This window comes from Vulpes vulpes, chromosome 8 (genome assembly GCF_048418805.1).
Source record: "Vulpes vulpes isolate BD-2025 chromosome 8, VulVul3, whole genome shotgun sequence".
NCBI classification, from domain to species: Eukaryota; Metazoa; Chordata; class Mammalia; order Carnivora; family Canidae; genus Vulpes; species Vulpes vulpes.
Window position 1 is genome coordinate 106,369,269 of NC_132787.1, and position 24,079 is coordinate 106,393,347.

General features: G+C 41.8%; 1 long non-coding RNA gene across 3 annotated transcripts in view; it reads left to right on the forward strand.

Moving 5' to 3' along the window:
• LOC112927791 (uncharacterized) overlaps nucleotides 1-19,080 on the forward strand; it is a 51,355-nt gene extending 32,275 nt beyond the window's left edge. The window contains exons 1-5 of one of the 3 annotated variants that reach the window (XR_003236630.2): nucleotides 15,841-15,899; nucleotides 16,557-16,792; nucleotides 16,881-17,054; nucleotides 17,649-17,806; nucleotides 19,024-19,080. This is a non-coding gene — a long non-coding RNA (uncharacterized lncRNA). Of the gene's footprint in view, nucleotides 1-15,840; nucleotides 15,900-16,104; nucleotides 16,467-16,556; nucleotides 16,793-16,880; nucleotides 17,055-17,648; nucleotides 17,807-19,023 lie in introns of those variants that run through there. The other 2 variants (XR_012003253.1, XR_012003252.1) reach the window with 2 other exon arrangements.
• The last annotated feature ends 4,999 nt before the right edge of the window (nucleotides 19,081-24,079 follow it).

A 24,079-nucleotide genomic window follows, 5' to 3' on the forward strand; every position in this document is an offset into this window, starting at 1 on the left:
TGCACCTCCAAGGTGGGAGTTTCACTAAGGATTTTGTGGGGGGACCCAGGAAACGGTTTGCCTTGTGTAGCATAAGGCAAAACCTCAAAAATCTCTCTAAAACACATCTGTCTTTTTTCCAGATGAGGCTCTCTAAACAGCAGGGGGGGTCCACATTCTTTGTTTCCAAATCCCTTCTTGCCCTCCCTTCAGGCAACCTCTGCATTTCCCCAGTTTAAATCTTCTCCTTCTAGATCTTTCCCTGGTGGAGTCTGCTCATACCACTTTTCCCATGTAACAATTAAGCTTCTTTTTTTTCCTTACCCAGTTAATTTGTTCTAGTCCTCATCTTTTTCCTCCCTCCTCAGAATGAAAGCCCTTCCTTAGGACTCATTGTCCTTAGACTCTGAGGTTATTTTTTTTTTTAAGATTTTATTCATTTATTAGACAGAGCACAGGCAGGGTGGAAGGCTGGCGAGGGAGAGGGAGAAGCCGGCTCCCTGCTGAGCAGAGAGCTGGACACAGGACTTGATCCCAGGACCCTGGGATCGTGACCTGAGCTGAAAGCAAATGCTTAACCAACTGAGCCACCCAGGCACCCCTTCTGTGGGTATTTTAAATAATGAAGAATTTTTGAAAATTCCTATGACAATAAAGTCACTCAGTGACATTTGTTGGACCCCAGGACTCATCAGTCAGTTGTATTTAATATCACAAAATACAAATTCTATGGGATAAGAAGACTTTAATTTCCATTGCAGTTTTAAAAACATCTCATTTACCAAAACAGGGTGGGAAAGGATCTATGTAAGGCTCTATTTACTTTCACGGCCTGGACAGTCTCCTTCTAGTTTCTTCTGGTTTACAAAGTTGGTGTTTATATTTATATAAGCTCCGAATTAACAATTGTCTGTTGACTATTAGCTCCTGTCAAAAGAGGATTGGAGAAATAGGAGAGAAAAGGAGACGGAGGGAAGGGCAGGCTTTGAAACACTCATAAAACACTGAACAGCTCCTGCCAAAATATCGTATACTTTATATGGGGATGTAGTTTAGGGACACCCGTAGCTCTGTCTCATGCTATGGGAGGCCACACCATGCAGTGGTTTCTAGGGGTTAGGCGTTGGGAGCTGAGTGTGGATACCTCCTCAGGCACGTAGCAGCTTGTAACTTTCAGTGAATTACCTGATGTCTCTCCTCCTTAGTTTCCTGAAACAAGAATAACAATATTCCTAACTTTATCGCTTCCATAGGAAAAGAGCCAAGCGCTTTGGGGATGGTATCAAATAGCTGATATCCTGAATGACTGGAGGTGTTTTGCCTGGCACACTGTGGGTGCCCAATAAATGTTGACTGTCATTTATATCGTAGGGTATAATTTTAATGATATTTTCAAAAGACACATTCGGTGACACGCTTCCTAAGACTAGACAGTGGTGGTGAGTACCAGGTAGACATTATCTCCAGGGTTCTTGAAGACTTCAGCATCAGAGCCAGGCATAGCTTGTGTGAGCCATGCAGCGTGAATTTAAGGCACACTGCAAGCACGTCAGATTATTCCTAAATTCCAATGTGGCGTACCCTGCTCTCTGAACGTTGCCCCGCGGTCAGCACCCCTGCCTTGACCTATCCCACAGAGATTTGAGTGTTTCATGCCCTCCAGACTGCTTGATGTGGGAGACATATAAGTGATCAAAATGTAGAGTGCCTTGGCTCTGTCACTTGCATTCTGGTAGGAGGGATGGGGAGACAAAAGTAAACAGATAACTATGTAGTCTATGAATCTTTTGTATTTTTAAAAAAAATTATGCTCTTTTATACTAGGCTTTTTATTTTAAGAGAGTTATAGATTCATATATTAGAAATAATGCAGAAAGATTCCATGTACCCTGGACCCATTTTCCTGATTGGTAACATCTTACCCAACTATTGTGTAAGATTGCAATCAGGATATTGACGTTGACTCCGTCAAGATACAGAATGTCTCTATCACCACAAGCATCCCTTATGTGGCCTTTTTCTGTCCACACTGACTTCCCCCTGCCACCTTCCAATCCCCAAAAACCACGAATCTGTTTTACATTTCTCTAACTTTGTCATTTCAAGAATATTATGTAAATGGAATCTTAGAGTATGTAACTTAGAGTGTGTAACTTTTGGGATTTCAAGAATTTTATGTACTGGAGGGTGTAACTTTTGGGATTTCAAGAATATTATGTAAATGGAATCTTAGAGTGTGTAACTTTTGGGATAGGCTTTTGTTCCCACTCAAAGTGACTCTTTAGAGGTTTTTCCAGGTCATGGCATGTATGAATTCAACACATGGCATGTGTTTCTTTTTGTTGTTAGTAGTGGTATTCTGTGGTAAGGATGTGCCACAGTGTGTCTAAACATTTACTCACTGAAGGACATTTGGGATCTTTCCAGATTTTTGCTACCACGAATAAAGCTGCTATGAACACTGATATATAGGTTTTAAATAAACATAAGTTTTCATTTCTCTGGGATAAATGCTCAGGAGTGCAAATGCTAGTTGTATGGTAATTATATGTTTAGATTTTAAGAAACTGACACTGTTTTCAGTGTATACACAATTTTAAGACATTATATGGCTACTATCAAGATTGTGGTATTGGTGAAGAACAGACATATTGGTCAATGAAGCACAACAGAAAACTCAGAAATTGCGAGACACAAATATGCACAATTGTATTGTATTTTAATTTCCGTGTCCATAAGTTCATTGAGAGTTAACAGAAGTGCAATTTAATATTTGTCTAGTATCCTTTGACCTTGATGAACTAACTTATGTTAGGAGTTTTTGGAGATTCCTTGGAGGTTTCTGCATAGTTAATCATGATATCTGCAAATAGGATTAGTTTTATTTCTTCCTCTTTGATCTGTGTGCCTTTTATTTCTTTTTCTTGTCTTATTGCATTGGCTAGATCTTTCAGCACTGTGTTGAAGAAGAGGTGTGAGAACAGGCATTCTTGCCTTGTTCCCAGTCTTAGGGAAACACATTCAATTTTTTACCACTAGGTATAATGTAAGCTGTAGGTTGTTTTTGGTAGATGTTCTTTACCAAGTTGAGGAAGTTTTCCTGCTTGTTCTTATTTTTCCGAGAGATTTTACGTTGAATTGGTGTTGAGTTTTATTAAAAAAAAATTGTCTCCATCAATTGATATGATCTTGCTGCCCATGTATTTCATCCATTCACCAATTTTTTGTCTTTAATTGGTGTATGTAGACCATTTATATTTAATATAATTATTAACATGTTAGGGATGAAGTCAGCCATTTTATTTTTTCTGTTCTGTTTATTTTCTGCTGTTTTTTTGTTTTAGTTTTCCTGTCTCCCTGTGGGTAACTTGGATATGTTTAGACTTACCTTTTAGTTTATTTATAGTGTTTTTGAGTGCATTTCTTTTCATGGCTATGTTAATTATTGCTATAATTTGATTGATCATTCTGCCTGTTTATCTTTCAGTCTATCTATCTATCATCTATCTATCTATCTATCTATCTATCTATCTATCATCAGCTTATCATAAGCTACTGGTGTCAGCATTTTACCTGTTCAAGTCAAGTATGGAAATCTTACCTCCTTTTACCATTCTCCATTAACAATATAGTTGTTTCAACTATTTCTTCTACATATACATAATAGGTGTATCAGACAGTGTTCTAATTTTTCAACTGTCAGTCATAAATTAGGAAACTTAGAGTGAGAAATGCATTGTATTTGATTGTATTTTCATGCTTTATATTGTTCTTTCTTCCTTTCTGATGTCCCAAGATTCTTTCTTTTATCATTATCTTTCTGTTCATAGAAAGATGGGTGGATTTTTTAATATGGGTGGATTTTTTTAAAGATTTTATTTATTTATTCATGAGAGACACACAGAGAGAGAGACAGAGAGACAGAAAGACAGAGACCCAGACACAGGGAGAAGCAGGCTCCATGCAGGGACCCTGATGCAGGACTCGATCCCAGGTCTCCAGAAGCATGCCCTGGGCTTAAGGCAGGCATCAAACCACTGATCCACCCAGGGATCCCCCACAGAAACTTTTTTAACCCCTTTTCAGAGTAGTTGGCTGGTTACAGATGATCTTAATTTCCTTCCTCTGAGAATGCTTGATTTCTTTTTATTTCCTGAAGGAAATTTTTGCGTGATAAAAAATTCTGGGTTGACAATTCCTTTTCTACCCCACCCCCACCCCCACCAATCATTTGAAGAATGTTGTGTCACTTCATTCTGGCCTCTGTGGTTTCTGATCAGAAGTCTATTGCCATTCACACTGTTTTCCCCTGTAGGTGAAGTGCTGTTTCTCTCTCATTGCTTTCAAGATTTTTTTCTTTGTCTTTAGTTTTGAGACCTTGACTATGATGTGTCTTGATGTGGATTTCTTTGGGTTTACTGTGTTTGAGGTTTGCTCAGTGTTTTGAATCTGTATGTTAATGGTTTTTTTTTTTTTTTTACCAAGTTTGGAGATTTTATTATTTCTTCATTATTCTCTCAGTGCCTTGTTAACCTTGCCTTCTCTGTTTATTTTTCCAAGATTCTGATGACATGAATATCAGAACTTTTGTTTCAGGTTCATAGGTCTTTAAGGTTCTGTTCATTTTTTTCCCCCAGTCTATTTTCAACCTGTTGTTCAAATTGGGTAACTAATTTTGTTTTGTCTTCAAATTCACACATTCTTTCCACTTTATCCTCCATTCATTGATGTACTTATTTTAGCTACTGTATTTTTCAGTTCTAAAATTTACGGTATTTTAGGATAATAATTAAGGTACATTTTTTGAAATAGAATGACCATGAAAAGTAAAGAGACATTCTAAAAACCTCCTTGTGAGAAGGCCCCTGGATCAGTAAGATGGGCTGTAGGTTCAGTCAATCAGATTTCTTCCTGGGCACAATCTAGGCACATTAGATTATCCAAATGTGATTTTTGCAATCTACTGTCTATTTTCTGGTATGTTCAGAGAGGATTATATGATTTTTGCATTAATTAGTCTCAAATTGGAAGACATTTAAAAACACCATTGCTAGCCTGTGTATTTCTGGTTACTTATATTGGAACACATAGGTTGGTCATTAGTTTCAGTTTTTCCCTGAGTAAATCAAGATCATCTATCCTTTTGTCTCCAGCTTTAGTCAATTATCTTTGCTGATTCTTAGATGTGGAATGTCTTAGAGATACAACAATTGAATTCACTGGCATCTGGGATGAATTTGGTATACTCAGGACCACCATGTCTACACAGGGAATAGCCAGACAGACCCTACCTGAAGGACTGTCATCTTCACCCAAACCCTCTACTCTTCAGCCTGGGTGGCTCTCCCCTACTCCCTAGTGGCTGAGTTTCAACTTTCCCCCCCATCTCCTGGGCCGCTGGAGGCCACCAAGTACTGAGCTTAGTGTACATTTTCCCCCTCAATAACTTTGACGCAGGGCAAGGGAGGGGGTTTTATTGCATGGCATCAAAATAAACCAGTTGTATACCTTTGTGAACCAGATTTGAAATAGGGACTAAAAAATACACTTCCAAGATAAAAACAGAATGGCAATTGGAAGGAAGGGCTCTAGAGGGGAACTTGGCTTTGAACCAGTTTCTGCATCTTTCTGCTCCTTTATTGTGTGATGATAAAATATATCTCCCATGATTGTATGAGGATTAAAGGAGAGAGTGCAAGGTCTGGTACTTGGTGCTTAATGATGCATCACTGTTGCTTCCTTAAGAACTTCATTGTCCATAACACCTAACACATTTTGTGGGATATACTAATACTTAATAGAGCACATCTGACTGATCCAGGGGCCTTCTCACAAGGGGGCTTTCAGAATGTCTCTTGGCTATTTATGGTCATGATTAAAAAAAAAACTATGAAGCTATCATTATTATCTGAAAACACTTTAAATAAAGTAGGAACAAAGTTTATTCAGTAACTGTGGCCTGTGCATTTGTGGGTCAGATTATATTTTAAGCTACAAATCCATGGGTTGATAAAATGTAAATAACACAAATCTTTAAAGAACAGATTTTTAAAGTTATAAAGAGCCTTAGTCTTTGCACTTCAGCCATCTCTCACTTGAGGCAGAAATGCATCTATGATGTTTCAAGAATGGCTTGAATACATTATTCATTTGTTCATTCATCCATCTGTTAAGTATTTATTGTGCACATACTACTTTTTTCAAGATTTATTTATTTAATTTTAATTTTTTTTTAAAGATTGTCTTTACTTATTTGACAGAGAGAGAAAAAGAGACTGAGAGCACAAGCAGGGGGAGTGGGAGAGGGAGAGGGAGAAGCAGACTCACTGCTAAGCAGGGAGCCTATATGGGGCTTGATCCCAGGAACCTGGAATCATGACTTGAGATGAAGGCAGATGCTTCACTGACTGAGCCCCACCATGTGCCCCTAGGATTTATTTATTTGATAGAGAGAGAGAGAGAGAGAGAGAGAGAGAGAGACTGAGAGCTCGTGTGTGTGAGTTTGAGTACATGAGTTGGAGGAGAGACAGGAGAGGGATAGAGAGAATTTCAAGAAGCAAGATCCCCACCCAGAGTGGAGCTCCATGTGGTGCTTAATCTAGTGACTGAGATTATGACCTGAGCTGAAATCAAGAGTCACTTGCTTAATGGACTGAGCCACCCAAGTGCCACTGTGCATATATTATTTTTGATGTGCATTGTTAGGCACTGGGTAAAATGGTCTTTAAAAAATTTTAAATTGAGTGGAAGAGGCATGTAAAGCAGTAGGTACTTGCATTAAGTGCCGTTATATCCAATTTTTATTGTGTGTCTACTCTATATCAGGAACAGTTCTATGTGCCTTACATGCACAGACTCATTTGATCTAACAACAAATTGTGATGTGGAGCACTTGGAGAACTGTATCCTGATCACTCCTGTTTTACAGTGGAGAAGGATAAGACTCTCTCACTAACAAAAAGCAGAGGGGACTCCAAACCAGGCACTCTGAATCCAGAATCTAGGCTTTTAATGACAAAGCCATGGGAGATGCTAGGACATAGTGATGAATCACCTAATTTAGGGGACAGGGGTGAGTCAAGGCTGTTTCCTAGGAAGTGGTCTCTGGGAACTTGGGCATGGGGCACTCACTGTTTCTAGAGACAGACTGTTAGCTTTGGATAGCTCTTGAATGTATTCCTGAAAAATAAGAAAATACAAAACTAAACACTTCTGAATGTTACAAAAGGAGAGAGGGAGGGAGTGGGAGTGAGTAGCCCAGGGAACGGGAGACTGTGGGGAGGCAAGAGAACACCCAGTGAGAAGCGGGAGCTCTTTTTCTCATTTTTGTGACTATGGCTGAGACGCATGCTCCAGCACTTGTCCCTTTCTTCAGTTTGCCACGATCTGTGCCCCGTGCCCACCAGTCTCACACAGCCTGTCCTTGCCACCTGAGACACTCGTGCTCAGGGTTATTTCCTGGGGGAGGGTGTCCCAACCCCTAGACTGTTTTTGTCCTCCATTCTGCCTTGTTACGTGACCCTTCATAGCTCTTATCGCAGATGTAGTTAGGTGATTATTTGGGTAATTATCTGAGTGCCCCTACTGTAGGCTCTGTGAGGACAAGGGTGATCTTTTTTCTTCACTCTTATCTACCCAGTACCTAGTATAGTGCCAAGGTCAAATGAAGTACCTGTTAAGGGTTGAATTGTGTCCCTCTTCCCTTCCCCCCAGAAAAGATAGGTTGGAATCCCAAACCTTGGTATTTTGAATGTGGCCTTATTTGGAGATGAGGTCTTTACAGAGGGAACCAAGTGAAGATGAGATCATCAGGGTGAGCCCTAGTCCCATATAACTGCACGCTAAGTGGGGTGGGGCTGGAACAGATTATCCCCCATAGAAGGAATCAACTCTGGGGATACTTTGATCTTGGGTTTCCAGCATCTAGACCTGTGAGAGAATGAACGTTCATTGTTTATACCCCAGGCTGTGGTGCTTTGTGACAGCGCGGGAGCAGCTAATATGGTGCCTCATCAATATCTGTTGAAATAATACATGGAATCACAAAGCTCTTCCCCTTACTTGGAATAAGGGCTTCCGTCAACGTTTGTTGCTAATATGATGCTTAACACGTGCCACTTCTCATTTGTTTAATTTTGGGTTTTCTTTTTTTTTTTTTTTTTTGATGTATTTCTTATTGTGAATTTCAAAACCAGAAGAGTTTAGCTCCTTGTAGAGTTCCCAAAATGACATTTGAATCTCCCAAATATTGTCATTGTTCTTCGCCCCCTGAATCTTTGACCTGAGAGAGGGGAGTGGGATAGAGACCATGTGTGACACGAGCTAGAAGCACAAAATCTCCAAAATCACATATTGTGGAACCAGCATTAAATTGTGAGGGGAAAAAAAATGTGAGTCATCCATGCATTTGTGATGATCTTGTCATGCACGGATTGGTACCTGGCAGGCTTCGTTTTCTCTAGGATTTCTGCCACCAACTGTCACTACATACTTTTCAATTTGCACAATCTCATCACTGCCAAGAACGGAGTACCTCCGTGCGACTTGTAATTACAGAACTGCTCCTGTTGCCCCCTCCCCAAATCCCTAGAGGTTAAATTTGCACATTCTGACAAAGTAATTTCTTGATTTTGTTTTCCATACGAATCATTGAAGGTTTCCTGAATGAGCTCCATTGTAAATAGTGAGTTGTCAACTTCGAAAAGCACTTTCGCCTCTGACAGTGTCATTGTTCTCTTGGTTTCCAGGCTTTTTCACCTTTTATGAAATATGACGCTTTTTCTACATCTTGTATAAATGTAGGTATAACAACATTGGACTGGTTTATGTGCTAAGGAGCTAAAGTCGAATTCGAAGGCAAATGTGATTTTTGCAAACACGTGCAAAAGCTTTTTCAAAGACAGCTCAGGTTTCTCAGTTGCCCTGGATGGCTTGAGACTGATGTCCCAGGAAGCAGAATGCAAAGGAAGGGCAGGGATTCTTCGGAATGCCATTCAGGTACCTGGACACTCAGCCTCCATTCTAGATATCATTTCCGTATTGGACCTTTGGCCAACTGCCTCAGTGCCTTGGCTACACTGGGGACTACCCTGTCACTCTGTTAACCTGCTTTATGGTTCATAATGGAGCCCTGGTGCCTGGAATCCGTGTAGGCACTATGTGTTCACCCCCTTGTCCAAGGTGAGCCCCCTACCTGTTCTCTTCACCCCTCCCCCACTCCCCGCCAGGTTCTGGTTCCTCCACTCGCATCCATTCTGTGTCTTTGGGCTCTCCCTGTTGCTTTTCTTTGACGCCTTCCTCTTAGTCCATAAACATATTAAATTATACAGTCCTTAAGCTAAACAACACAGAACAAAATCCTGCTGTTCAAGGTAGGACCCTCCTCTCCCCATCTCCTTTCTTGTAAAAGGAGAGTCTGGAAAGTCTAATCTTCTCATCTTCTTTCCTGACCTTCCGTTCACTTTATCCTGCTCCACTACTGTTTCATGGTACCTGCTCTTATTAGGGAAAGCACTAGTTTCCTAGGTAGGAGACTTCTCGTCCTCATCTCACTTGACCATGGAGGTATTTATCAGTGGAGCCTGAGCAGCCATGTGCTGAACTAAAACCAGAGGGTGAGAAAGAGACAGAGCCAGAGCAGATGGTTGGAGTAGGTCGACCAGCAGGCTCTGCCTCTCTGATAGTAGAAGTCCTTTTGAGTGAACCAACTTCCTCCTTTTCCCTTTAATTTCACCTTAATTTGGGGTTTTCTTACAGTTTGCATATCTTTTTCTTTCTCATGCCTTTCTCTTTTCTTTTTCTTCTATCATCTTACCCTCTCTACTTATTTATTTATTTATTTTTATGGACAATGTCACCACTTTCCTCAGCTTCAAGTACTGGCTCCCTACCTTGACTTCCAACCCTCTCTCTTCACCAAGGGCCTGTTTGCTGAACTCTAAACCTATATTTCCAAAGTGCTCACTGGACCTGACCCCAGCAAAATTTTATAGGCACTTGGCATTAACATGTCACAAGGGGAATTTGATAATATCTCCAAAATTGCTCTTCTCTTTGTATTCCGTATTTTAGCAAATGGCAGGACCTCTGTCCCCAGTGTTTAGCTGGAATCTTGGGCATTTCCTTGATCTCCTCACTATTGCATTTCTCACGTCAAGTGTTATCAAATGTGGTCAGTTCTCCCTTGCGCATAACTCACATTTCTTGTTCCTTTTCTACTTGTACTGCAGTAATTTGAGTTCTTCCTTTAGCATCTCTAATGCCTCTTAACTAAAATGTAGCCCAGCACTTTTCTCTTAAAGTGCAAATCTCCAGGAGATCTTGTTAAAGTGTGGATTTTGAAGGTCTGTGGTGGGACATGGGATTCTGCATTTCTGGTAAGTTCCCAGGTGGAGTGCTGCTGCTGGTCATGGACTACACCTAGATAAGCAGTGGTCCCAAAAAGTGATACCTTCCCTTGGGTCCTTCTCCCTCTGTCTTTTTATTCCCTCTCTCTCCCATTCTCCACCCTGACCATAGCACCTCCCTACATCTACAAGTCATTCTTTGCAGTGTTGACAATTTTCTAATTTCTTAAAGCACAAATATGGTAATATCATTGCCCTGTTTAAAAAGCTTTCATGGGGATTTCATTGTCTTCAGGACAAAGTACAAGCTCTGTCATGAATATGCAGGACGATTTTAATGACCTGAAATCCACCTGCTTTTTATTCTCCCCTGGTCTCTTAAGTCACAGAATATTTATGTACTTTGCTGTTGTTGTTAGAGAAACAGACTAAAGAATCTGTTGGATTCTCAGTGGCCTTTAATCTCAGAAAGGGGAATTACTATTGCCCTTTCTTGATGAGGAAATTTTATAGATGAAGAAACAAGACCCACACAGACTAGATAATTTCCCAGAGCTCATGAGACACAGATAGCTGTGGAGACTAGACTAGACCTTTGACCCTCCGAGTCCCAGTCCAGTGCTGATTGCATGGAGCCCTACCACCTTTTGGTAGTGGGGTGGGGTCAGGGTCAGAATGAGATGTGGCCGTGGGGAAGTGTCGTGGCTTAGAGCCACAACTACAGAGCACAGTGCTTTCACTCCTTGAGATGCTTCCCCCCCCATTGTGTCCTTCTTGGGGCGTGCTTTACTGTGCTATGTGCTCATGAGAAGAACCAGAAAAGAGAGAAGTTCTGACAGCATGGACTGTGTGTGGCTGGAAATGGTGACTAGAGAGTGAAGTGTCAAGACAGTGACCTTGAGCTACAGATGAAGGTGACCTGGCTACCGAGCCCTGGGAGAGAGCTGGAGGGGGTGGGAGGCCTTTCCAAGGAGTCCTGTGATGGCTTTTTCCCACTATCTGCCAAATAACTCTGTTGGTCAAAGTTGGTCAGGGAAGCCGATTCCTGCCTGGTGTTAAAGGACACATTGAATTGTCCAGGGCTAGGCTGGGCTGTGATGTGGGAGGTGTTTGCCCAGCAGTGGGTTCATGATTATTTTGCATGGCTTTTGTGGATATGACTCCTTCATGGCACAGGTGGATGGCTCAGAAGCCTTGTACTAGGTGCTCACCGAGGGGAGGCTTCCGTGGTCGCAGGTGGAGGTAAGTAGATGTGATAGGTGGCACCCATCAACACGAGAGGTATTATTATTATTATTATTATTATTATTATTATTTACAAGAGGTATTTTTAAGTCATGTTGCCTCTCCTAAATCTACTCCACATGGTGATTTATTTTCTTGTAATTTTCTAGGATGTTTTGTGGCTAATCCATTTCATAGACTAAACCGGAGTTTATAAAACATTTTCTATAAAGGGCCAGATAGTAAATTTTCAGCTTTGTGGTCCGTAAGGTGTCTGTCTTGACTACTCAATGCTGCTGTCGGAGCATGAAGGCAGCCCATAGGCAATCTATAAATGAATGGGTGTGGCTGGGTGCCAAAAAAAGTTTATTTACAAAAACAGACAGCAGGCCCAATTTGTCCCAACAGATTAAACAGTCCTATAGAGCAAACCAACTTTGTGTGTAATTTGCTACATTGGTTGAAAAACAGAAAATGGATTTAGCATATGTTGATTGGATTTCTCTGATGTGCATGTGACCGTGTATATCTATTTGGGTGATCTTTTAGAAGATTTCCATGGGAGTGCTAGTTTTAGTTTTGGCTGCTGTATGGAAACATCACCTCTGAGGATCAGTGTCGCTTCTTGTTTCTGCAGAAGATTTCAAAACCCGCCAGCAGAGCAAAGGGAGAAATAGATGTTGACTTTCAAAGCTGCAAATTTACTATCAGGATTGTTCGTCTTTAAAGATACTGTTTTGACTCTCCAAAGACATTTTTTTAACGTCAAAATAAATAGCATTTGACATTTTAAAATATAATTAGTATTGAGCATTCGGTAGAGGGTGGGTAGGAGAAGCAGCTGGGCATGTGGAGGAGGAACGGTTTCTGGTATCCCCTGTTTATTACACTGTTGGAATGATGGCAAAAGGTGACAATGGCTGCCTCTTTGGGTCTGTTTAATCTCCAGCTGTGAACATGTGATTAATCATCTCATGGACAACAAAAGACTCTTCCCAGGACCAGCAGTGATTTCCACGTGCTCACAAGGGCTTACGTACATGTTGTCCCAATGGCGCGTCAGCCCTAATGATGCATTCTCTGTGCTTGGCCACTTACGGGGAGCTCACCAAGAAGCCTCTGGACTTTCTGCTTCTATTGTTGACTTTGCAGCTAGTTTACTCCCTTGGGTGGGTGTGCTCCAGATTTTTTCCTAACAAAAATGAGGGAAATGGTACTGGTGAGTTTGCAGAGCTCTTTGAAATTTCAAATGCAAGTATTATCAACGTGTAAATTATTATAATTCTCTCTCAGTTGCTGCCTTCTATTTACAAACATCTGAGTATCTCCCTCCCAATTCTGGATGAGACGTAGAAAGGGCAATGAAATCAGCCTCAAAGTTCCAAAGGAAATGGGTGTTGCCTGAAATGTGGATAACTGGGAGTGCCACTTTCAGAGCATAAGAAAATGCAGGTTGTATCTGCTACTGAAGTTTCAGGTTATTTGGCTAAAATCTCTCCATATATGTATACGATTGAATTTAACTCTGCTAATAAATATTTTTCTTTTTTTTTTTTTGCTAATAAATATTTTTCAATTGAAGTTGTTTTTCAGAATCTTCATTCTCTATGGTTTGTTGGAATTGAAATTGCTTTAGAAAAAAATCATGTTTTATTTTTAACCAGGTGAAAGCATACCATGGCAAGAACATGAGATTTACCACCGGAATGCCCATTTCCACCATTTTCAAAATGGATAGGGCTAGTTGAGAGCTGACCTAACACTGTGGGGGATTTCTGAGCTGCTTTCCATCATGTGCTTGGTGAAATGTGGCAAAGCATATGGAAGGCTGGTGATTCATCTCTGTGTAATATTTCCTGGGGAAAGCTGAGATGCATTCATTGCAGAGTTCCCCCCACTGTACCCTCGTGAAGCTCTTGCTTTAATGGAACAAGAATTAACTCTACTTCCGATTTTCAGAGCATGATCCTAGAAATGTTTTCTAAATGAATGTCTCCCTCATTGTTTTGTCTTCGTGTGGCCCCAACTCTTTTTTATAGTTTCACTTATTAGGGTCCCACCCTATCCTGGTAGCTCGGGAGGCATATTTTAGCTTATGTAGTTGGTGATATTGTCATGGGTCAGAGGGCACTGCCCCACGTGTCTGTAACAGTGTCAGTGTCCCTGACTGGGGTGGGGGGGGGGAGCATTGTAAAGTCAGGGAGAATATTTCAACAAATAGATGGCAGTATGTAACTTGGTGATGGTGGAAGGTAAATATTTAGGCAATAGAAGCTGTTGATTGCAAGAACTAATTTTGTGGGAGGCCGGGGTCAAGTGTATGTGCTAACAATCTTTGATTTATCAGCGTTATTCAGAAATTGAGCTTAATTTACAAAATGCTAAGTGGTTGTGTTTGTTCTTCCCTTGGAGAGTATATCTTGCACATTTGACTTCAAAGCATCAATGCTATGACTGGAAGAAGCTTGAGATATGGATGCTTTTCATAACAACGTTAAAATGTGGAAAATCAGAAAGTTTTTCTTTAGATAGTCTGCTATATTTAAACATTTATCTGACACCCATATAATGGAAAATGCTGAGCCATTGGGAATTAGTTTATTTAGTTTGTTTAATTTTAAACTATTAAAATGCTTAACCTCAGAAAAAGGACACTATTTTACACAGTTAAATGAAAAATAGTCAGAATATAAATAGTATATATGTTATAGTCCCATTTCTTTAAATCTATCTGAAATATTAGATTGAGCCATATGAAAGTGCTATTTTGTCAAATGATGTCAAAATGGTTTGATACTAGCAATTTCAGATGGTTCAGATAGAAGAGAAAACCCACATTAACACACACCACATATACACACGTACGTACATGCCACACGTGTACGTGGACAATACGCACACATACACATATACGTGGAAGATAATTGCCAAAAGTTCTGGATGGTGATTACAGGCAATTTGAAACTTTTTTCTTTCTTGTTTTTAATTTATACTTTCTTTTTTTAAAATTTTTTTAATTTTTTATTTTTTTTAAATTTATACTTTCAGAATGAATGTGCATTACCTTTTCAATAAGAGATGGAGAAAGAAAAATTTTCTAGATGCTCCAGAGGCAGAACCTTTCATTGTGGCGAGTTGTTGAGGTTCAAGCTTCATCTACATTGTTTGTCAATAGAAGATTTGAGGATTTTTGGTCTCCACTCTCCAGAGTTCTTTAGAAATGATCAGATTTGGTGAAAATACCTACCCTACTAATCTATTCTCTTCCCCAGTAGGTTCCCCCAGCTAATCTGTGAGATCTCTTTTTGTGTAGAAGCATTTGACATTCCATAGGTGCTCAATAAATATTTGTGAATGAATGAGTGAATATATGAAGGGGAGCGTAGTGAAATAATCATTGTTAATACATTCTGCAATTTCGCCGATTTCCTCTCGGTTGTGAACTGACCCGATCTTCCCAAAGAATAAGATGTGCCTAATTGTCAGTCCACACACACACACACACACAATGCTGATAGGAAAGCAGTCAGTTAAAAAAGACAAAAATGAAAACACCGGATCGCCTCTACCCAATTGGTCTAGACATACCTTCGTGATTCTCTTGGATAGAATATAACATATCTGGGTGAGAATCTTAGCACGTTATACATTCCTGGGAGAGGTCGGAATCCCTGGCCCTGTAGCATGCAGGTATTTCTGAAGCAGCTTGACCTGTAGGCCTGTTGTTTTTCCTCTTCTTCCTCCTCTTCAGGATTGACTTCAGTGCCCAGGTTCCCTTGAAGTGGCTACCCACTTGTACTTTGCAGTGAGAGGAGGATGGAAAAACTGGGAGAAAGAAGGAAAGGAGGACAGAAAAGAGGGAGGGAGGGGCAGAAACAGAGGGACAGGGACAGAGGGATTTTCAGTCATGTGGGATCATTCATTCGTCTTCTTAGCAAATGTTTATTAAAAATCTCCCAAGAGGATATTGATCATTTACCAGCTGACACGGTCAGTGGGGCATTATTTCCATCCTGTGATTACCTCTAAGTGATGCATGCCAACTTAGATGGGTTCTGAGCCTCTGAGTAGAGCGTGTCCCGAAATTAACTTGAATAACCTAATTTCTACCTTCCCGCCGATCTGTTCTTACACACTGTGCAAAGGGCAAAACAGGAGTGAAACAAGAGAGATTAACAAGGTCTGTGCCAGCTGTTAGAGGAGAAGTCATTGTTTGTCTGCATTTAAGGAGAAAAGGACACTATTTGGCAGCATGGGGTGCCTCGGAGTCGCTGGAGCTAATGATCATCCTGAGAATTGAGCTGTGAGGCGAGTTGCCCATTGACCGGCCCTGACTGCTCTCGCTGACAGGTGCTAATGGGAGGGGGCAGGACACAGCTGCCTGAACAGGAATCCCATTATCCTTTGCTGGGTATTGATTCACCCTGTGGGATGTTTCCTTTCTGGCTGTGTTAATTTTCAGAGTGCACATTTGCCTCTTTCTCAGCAGAGAGAGAGAGAGAGAGCGAGCGTCAGAGGTGCTCGGGGTAAACGTAATGGGCCCTGCCTTCCAGTCTGCAGAGGTTGTGTCTGTGGGGATGTGGGCTCCTCTAATTACAGTGCCTGCTAGGGGACGAGGTTGCAAGAATAGCTTTGCCACTAATATAATTGCCCTGAGGTGCATAGCAAATTAATCTAATGACACAAGGAGCATTTTGAAAGTTGTCCCCCCCCCCATCTGTAAACAGGAGTTCTCATTTTCGACTTGACGTTTTTTGCACAGAAAATCCAGGAAGTGATCCAGCAGTTGGAATCCGCGCCACCGACAGTCATCTGAACATTTTCACTGTCTCTTTTGTTTACACGCAGGCCTTCTAAAAACCTTCAAGGATAATTTAGAAGTGATCTTCGCCTTTGGCCACGCTCTGTGGTCTGCTGGTTTGTGCTGAAGGGCAATAGGTGGGTGGGGTGGGGTGGTTATAAGGAAAATTGCTGAAAATAATGTTTAAAGATGTCTTATTATTGCAGGTAAATCATGGCAGATTGCACGTTGAAGAACACAGGCGGTGGACACAATGCTGAGAACCCAGGGGGGCGTCTCGGTCACCTCACTGGCCCTGCTGGGCCTCAGCCAGCCCGTAGTGTGTACAGAACGTCTGCCCATTAAAGGAGTCTCCCTGACTTCGAGCAAAACCCTGCATTCCTGCCAATTGTGGGCACGTGTGTGTACGCGTGTGTTATGCCTCATGACAGTAGCATTTTAGGTACATTTACATACTTGGGCAATCAGTTTAGTTCATAGATTACTTCGATTTCTGTTGTCTCCCATGTCCTTGTTTTGTCGTGATGCAGGAGCTGCGTGAGGCCTTACCTTGGAAGGGACTCCTGTCCCATGGCCACTGTGGATTCCCAGCCTCCGCCCGCCCGGTGCTCCGGGAGCCCTGGCCTCAGTGTTGTGTTCCTGTCTCTGAACGGCTCAGGGCCCTAGGCTTCTTCAGTCCCTTTGCTTCTCCTCCCCTGGGACAGGTGAGACAAAGCAAGCAGGAGGTGGGGTGAGGGGGCTCTTTTAGTGCCAGCCATCAGCTCTGTTCCCTAGAAGTAGATTTCTAGCACCATTCGTAGTGCTCTAATGAGAAAATTTTATTTCAGAGGTTTAAGCCAAAGGCAAAATACAAGATAGGGATGAACAGGATTCTCAGAACCACGGTGTGATCCTTCCCCCACAGCAAGTTCAAGACATGTTATATTCCCTACTTCGCGACTTTGTAGAAGAGCTCTGCGGTCACCTGGTGGTAGCAGGATAGCTCAATTGATAAGATAGCACTGAGGGCGTGGAGTTTGTCTGCTCAAGAGCCAGAGAGGAACCTAGGCCTGGATTTGGTAAAAAATATCTAGAACTTGGTTGAGACAAGAGGCTGCATCCTTTTTTTTTTTTTTTTTAATGCATTGTATTTCTCTGGGTATACACGTAATTATGTAGCTTTTGTAGGAAATTTAAAAATATAAAAAATGACAATCATCCATAATTCTGCTATTTAGAAATAATAACTGTCATTACTATTTTGATAATTTCTGCCCATTTCTAATTGTGTGATTTTGTATCCTTTTGATCATTTGCAGTTTTGCCAAAAACACTTCCCCACAGCATTAAAAACTCTTTGAGGATGTAAGTGCCCAAAGATGGGGTAATCTTCAGGGCAAGGAGGGACACCGAGTGAGGGAGTACATCTCCACAAGCCTGGAGCACCGTGGATGGAGGGATGAGTCCTCCAAAACAGGTAGAAAAGCCCAGTGGGTGTCTTGCTGACATTTAGGAGGGCTCTTCCTCCTTCTGATTTTTTTAAAAGGATTAGAATCCACAGATTCAAGGAGTGTAACATGTCCCAGGAAAAACAAATTCAGTAAAAAAGTTATTAAAGTTAACAGAGAAAATTCTCCGGCACATATGGGAAAATCAGCTTATCTCTTGGAGGGAAAGGGGCATGATCTCCCTAAACCTTTCTATAGCACTCAAATGTGAAAGGTAGTGGGACAGTGTGTACTAAGTTCTTAGAGATGAAAATGTGACTTAAAATGTTTATCTGCAAACCAGCAGCTATCAGGTAGAAAGACAACAGACAGGTCTTCTTAGGCATTCAGGAATTCAGGGAATATGGTCCTCAGTAGTCCTTCTGGAAAAAAAACATAGCTGCAAGATAATAAGCTGGAGGATGAAGGGGAAGGAGAAGGTAGGATGGGAAGGAGGAGGAGGAGGAGATTGGGAGAGCAAGGGAGGATGGAGGCGGAGGGAAGAAGGGGGAGTTAGGATGGGGAGGAAGGATGGAGGAGAAGGGAGGAGGGGGAGGTTGGATGGGTGGATGGGAGGGAGAAGAGAGGGAGAAAGGAGGGAGGATGTGAAGGAGGAGGGAGGATGTTGGGAGTGGGAGTGAGGGAAAGAGGAGAGAGGAGGGGGTTTGGGAGGAGACGGAGGGTGGAAAGGAGGCAGGAGGAGGGGGAAGGCAGGAGGAAGGAGGGAGGGAGGAAGACATGGAAAAGACTGGTGGTAGTTTGAATTTACTGAAAATGAGACACGAGGTTGAACAACTGTGGAGAACATGATTGGAAAGTAGAACGTGTTATAAGATATCGTAGTAGTAAACTAACAAAACATTGACTGGGAGTCGGGAGAGAAGATGGGGATATTTAAGGAATATATCCAAACAGAGATAACGTAGAAAGGATAACTTTAATAGAAGAGATGGTGATGTACCAAGGAAATGCAAATAAAAATAAAGCAGAGCTGTTAAATCCGTGTCTAGCCAGATTTCACCAAAAGCAAAAACTCTTAAACAAAAGGAAATGCAATATAATGATGAAGCTTACAATCCACAGTGAAGATCTATCCTGAATGTTCATGCACCAAATGTGAAAAAAAATCATTAAAAAAAGAAGGAAGTAAGAAGGAAGCAAAATGAAAAGACAAGGGAATGAGTAAACGGTCCTTTACCTTTCCTAGATCGTGACCTATCATCAAGTAAGTGAAAACAAGGAAACACATAGAAAATCAAATTATAATCCTAAGAGACAAAACAGCGGGTACGTATTGATTGATCCTGTGATGAGCCCCCCCCCAAAAAAAACAACAAAAAAAACCCCCAAAAAATGAGTTTCTGAAAGTAGCAGGAGTTCAGGCCTTATCGGATGACAAGGCTGTAGAAGCCAGCAGTGAGCCCCGGGGCACACACAGCGGGTGACCTCACCTGGATTCCTTGGTCCTTTGCTTTATCAGTGGGACCCCAGGTGTGTATGGGGGGCAGTGTCCCCACTGCAAACAATCACACAGACTGCATTTGGGCCAGGGCCACCATGTGACACGTCTGGCAGGTCAGGTATAAGCCCAGGGCTCTGGAAAACCCTTGGTTTGCAGATAGAGAGCTACCCCTTGCTTTCCACTTTTATTTTCTTCCTGCTCCCTGCTTGGAAAGCAGATGTGACACCTGGAGGGAAGATGAAAAAACACAAGGAAAAAGGCCTGTATAGTTACTTGTTTATCAAGACCCACAAAATGGACACCCCTCATGGCCCACATCACAGATCTAAGGCTGACTCAGCCTGCTGGTATGGGGCCACCTCACTGTCAGAGACACCGAGCGAACACCAATCCCAACCATCCAGCAGCTTCCTCTGGCTTACTTGGCCCTATGGGGTAGGACCTGCTAGACTTCTCAGGAAAGCCCTGACCTCCTTGCCAGTGATGCCTATTTCTGCTTGTCTCTCTTAATTCTCTATAAGACTCACTTGCCCAAAATCCCTGAGGAGGAGGGTTTCCATCCATGGATTGTTTTCCTTGAATAAAGGACATTCAACTCCTTACTGAATTGTTCTAGTGTTGTCACTTGATGGTGCTAAGGTGAGTGCTGAGTCCCTGCATGCTAGGGCTCACCTCTGCTGAAGAGATGGGAGGGGCTGCCTCTGGAAGGCCCAAACATCCCCCATCTCTGTGTAAGGCACTGGAGTTCTCTATTATTGCAATTAAATGATAACTGATAGAATAATCTGATGTAAAATAAATCCCCCTATAACTCAGGAATGGGAAAAAATAGAAACTGAACTCTGAAATAGAAGAATACTAGGAAATAAGTAACATGAAAATGATTGTTTCAGATTTTTCTGATAAAAATGATGAGCTAGGTACCCAGATTGACCCTCTTTTTCTAAATATTCTAACTAAATATATTAAAGGAAATGTCTTTTTTTAAAAAAAGTTTTATTTATTTATTTATTTATTTATTTATTTATTTGAGAGCGAGAGCAGGGGAAGGAGCAGAGGGAGAGGGAGAAGCAGATTCTCTGCTGCTGAGTTAGGAGCCTCATGTGGAGCTCAGTCTCAGGACCCTGGGATCATGACCTGAGCCAAAACCAAGAGTTGGATGCCTAATTGACTGAGCCACCCAGGTGCTCCTAAAGAAAACATTTTAAATGCAGTAATGAGTTGGTAGAAAAATAAGCTATTTTTTTTTAGGCTAGAAAAATGAGGGAGAAAAGCAAAAAACAAACAAACAAACAAACAAACAAAAAAACTTAAGTCAAATCCTGCAGATGAACTTTCCCCCAGGGTATCTCCAAAGCTGGTGGATTTGAGTTTTCGTTTAACAGCATGGGGCACTAGAAATAGGAGACCTGGGTCCCCCAAGATGTGTCATATAGTAGGAAGGCCTTCTCTCATAAATCTGGGACCTAAAAGGACATGCATTCAAATGTTAAGGGTGAAACAAAAAAATAAACCCTTCCACACATTCACATACCAGTCTTGGATCTGAATAAGAGGAAAAGAGGGCTCATGGGGTAAGCTAGGTAGGATTTAAAAAAAAAAAAAAAAAAGGAACAGGCCTCAGTTGAGTTTGTAGCTGAAATTTCTTCCCTCTGGGTGGTTCCCAAGAACTCAAAACAGACATTCAAACTGGAATGATCCCTGAGTGATACTGTCCTGGGGCAGCTAGTAGAAAGAGTGCAAATTCTCCATGGAGGAATTCAACTTTTTCCCAGCCCTCAAAGGATTCCTACATGTAAAATCCCAAGAAGGGTAGCATTAATAGTGGAAATATCAGAACAAAGAAAGAAGCCACGGGAAGAAGGGAAGTAGAAGAAACAACAGGATGGAACTACAAGGTCAAGATCTGTAGGTTTTTTTTTTTTTTTCCTTTATTGCTAGAGACTCATTAGGAACCCAGAGGTTTCAGGTACTTTATGGAAACAGAAGCACAAGGTACACCTGTAGAGAAGCAGGATGCATTTAAGTGCCTGTGGGGTTAAACCATCTCCACTACCAATACATAGACCAGTGTTTGTGGTCAGGAGCAGTGTGCAGCGGCAGGGAAAGTTCACCTGGGAAGGAACCTGTGCCTCCTACACTGGGCCATGTTCCCTGAATGTTTCCCTGCTCCTTGCAAGAACAAAATACCCAGCTCATCTCGAATCCAAATGTCCTTCCGGGGATTGTGCGTACACGAGAAGCTCCGGTGCTTTGTTCCAAAGCGTGTGTCTTGCTCCTGGATGAAATAACAAGAGGATGGCAGCTTTAACACTGTCCCTTTTTGTATCGCTTCTTTTATGGCTGAAGTTTTCCTGTCTGTAAGACAACGAGGTGGAATGAAGCAGTCCTTTAATTTCTGTCCATCTCCAGCATTCTGAGTTTTTTGCGATTGCTCCGTAATGTCTAGAATAATCTCTCAAACATCACAGACCCTTGAAAAGTGGGGCTGTGTTAATTCTAAGAGAAGTGAGTAGACTGAGCAAGTCTTAGGGGAAGAAGCCATGACTGAGCAGCACAGGATCCCAGGTCAGTTTCCAGCTGTGATATTTAAGAAGTGGGATTTATTTCCAAGATGATATTTCTGAGATGAGCATGGCCCTGGGATATAAGGGGTTACAATGTTTCTTGAAATTTATAGTGATAAAAATGAAAATAACAAGATGGGAGCAAGGGTAGGAGGGAAAAAAAAAACTTCAAAGTAAGTTTGGAAGACAAGAAGAAAACTTGAAAAAAAAAAACCCTACAAGAAAAAAAAATTAAATTATTGAAACACTATGAAAAGAAGATGAATACATTATGGTGCAAAAAATAAACCTGAGAAGCAAGCTATTTTTTTAGCTGGAAGTGCATGGGAGAAAAAACTAAATTCTTAGACAGCAACAGGTCATTTTAGTAAAATTCAGTTTAGTAAAATTCTATCACGGAATCCATGCTGGTCTTGCAAGACCTCTAGTGAAACCAATTCAGGGATAAATCCTTAATCAGTAAGTCAAATGTGGGTTGTCGTTCAGTGTGGTGTAGCAAGGTTGTGGATCGGTAGAGCTCGACGTAGATGTTACACCAAGTAGAAAGAGCTTTTGGCAGGAGCATCCGGGCACCTTCTCAGAAGTTGGAGCACCCAGCCTGTGGAACGCCCCGCTGGGCCTTCACCTCCCCTGCCGTCTCCTACCGTTTCATCGTGACTCAGGCGATGTGCGAGACTAAGGTCTACTACTGGACCTTATACCTGGTACACCTGGTCTATACCTTCTTGTGTAAGACGTGTGTGAGAACCGCTCGTGTGTCATGTCACAGTGTTTTCACAAGGAAGCTGTGGGGGCAGCATCCTTATCTTATCCGTCTTTCGTGGTCCAATACGAGGGTCAGGTAAGTGAACCGCTGAAACTACCCCGGAAGGGGCAAGGCTAGCAATTACAGAGGAGGTCGTTTTGATTTGGAAAAGTCATTTTAAAAATTAAAGATGGGGGTGTTTCCCTGGGACAATGGAAAACGTGAATTTGAGGAAAATCGGGACCATTACAGTAATGTTCTGCAACCAGTTGTTGCCTTTGGGGTCATTCCAGTCTTTGGGGGGGAATGATTTACTTCCATGAAGCAAAGGATTTTGTATCTGCTCTATGGATTTTGTGTTAGCACTCCTTTTCCTCTGCCTTCCACTTATCACCCCCTCTGCATAAGGCCTGAACCCCCAGACCTGGGCCGCAGGTCCCTAAGTGCCTCTCCCTCTCAAGGCTCTCTCATTACACTTTGGGTTGTCATTGGTTTAATGTCCTCCTAACACATTAGGCCTCCTACTTTGTCAATGGCCTCCGCCCTTCATCCCCATTTCTTAGCAGCTCTCTGTTAAGTTACGCTTTTTATCAAGATCCTTCATAAATGCACCACAATCCGTAGTTCCGGGTTAACAGTCCACAGCTCTCCGTCTACTATAATCTAATAATTTACGTCAGTCACTTTTTAAGTGCTTTATAAATTAACCTGTTTAATCCACCTAGTAGCCCTAGGCTATAGATTCTATTTTTATCTCCATTTCATGGATGAGAAGACTGAGACCAAGAATAAGTCACTTGCTGGAGGTCATTTAGCGCTTGTATGTCAAAGTCAAGACATGAAGCCTGGAACCATTATCACCAAGCCCTTATTCCCAGAGATTATTCAACCCGGCTCCATGTGTCCTCACTACACTCCATTCTACAATACAGTTCAATGCTTCTGGCATTGGCACAGCACTTTACCATTCACACAATTATCTTCATGTACATCCCCTCCCCCATTTGATCTCTTATTGGGCCTTTAAGATAAATATTAACTCTATTTCTCCCCCCGCCCCCCAAGGAAGAAACTGAGTTTTTAGGGATGTGTTCCTGGTTTTAGGGCAATGCCATCAGGTCTCAGAGTTCAGAATATTGTACTTCCGTCTAATGAAAACCTCCATCCTATGACCAGTCAGGTTTTAGGGGGAGGTCATTCAGAGCATCGGATCTGGAAGGACTGGCTTGAAGTGGAAGCCCGTGTGAAAAAACAATATGGAAGCACGCGTTCTTGAAATGTGAAAATCGATGCTGAAGTGAAGGCAAGTGGACTTGAAGGCTGAGGGTACTGAACACAAAGTGACAGAGCAAAAATTTCATTGCTTTTTGGTGACAAATATGCTAGACTAGCGAAGCAATGCATTCCGTCTGCCAAATGCAAAAACCAGTTTTGGGGAACCATTGTTAGAAGATAGACTGTGTGTGTGTGTGTGTATGTGTTGGCAGTC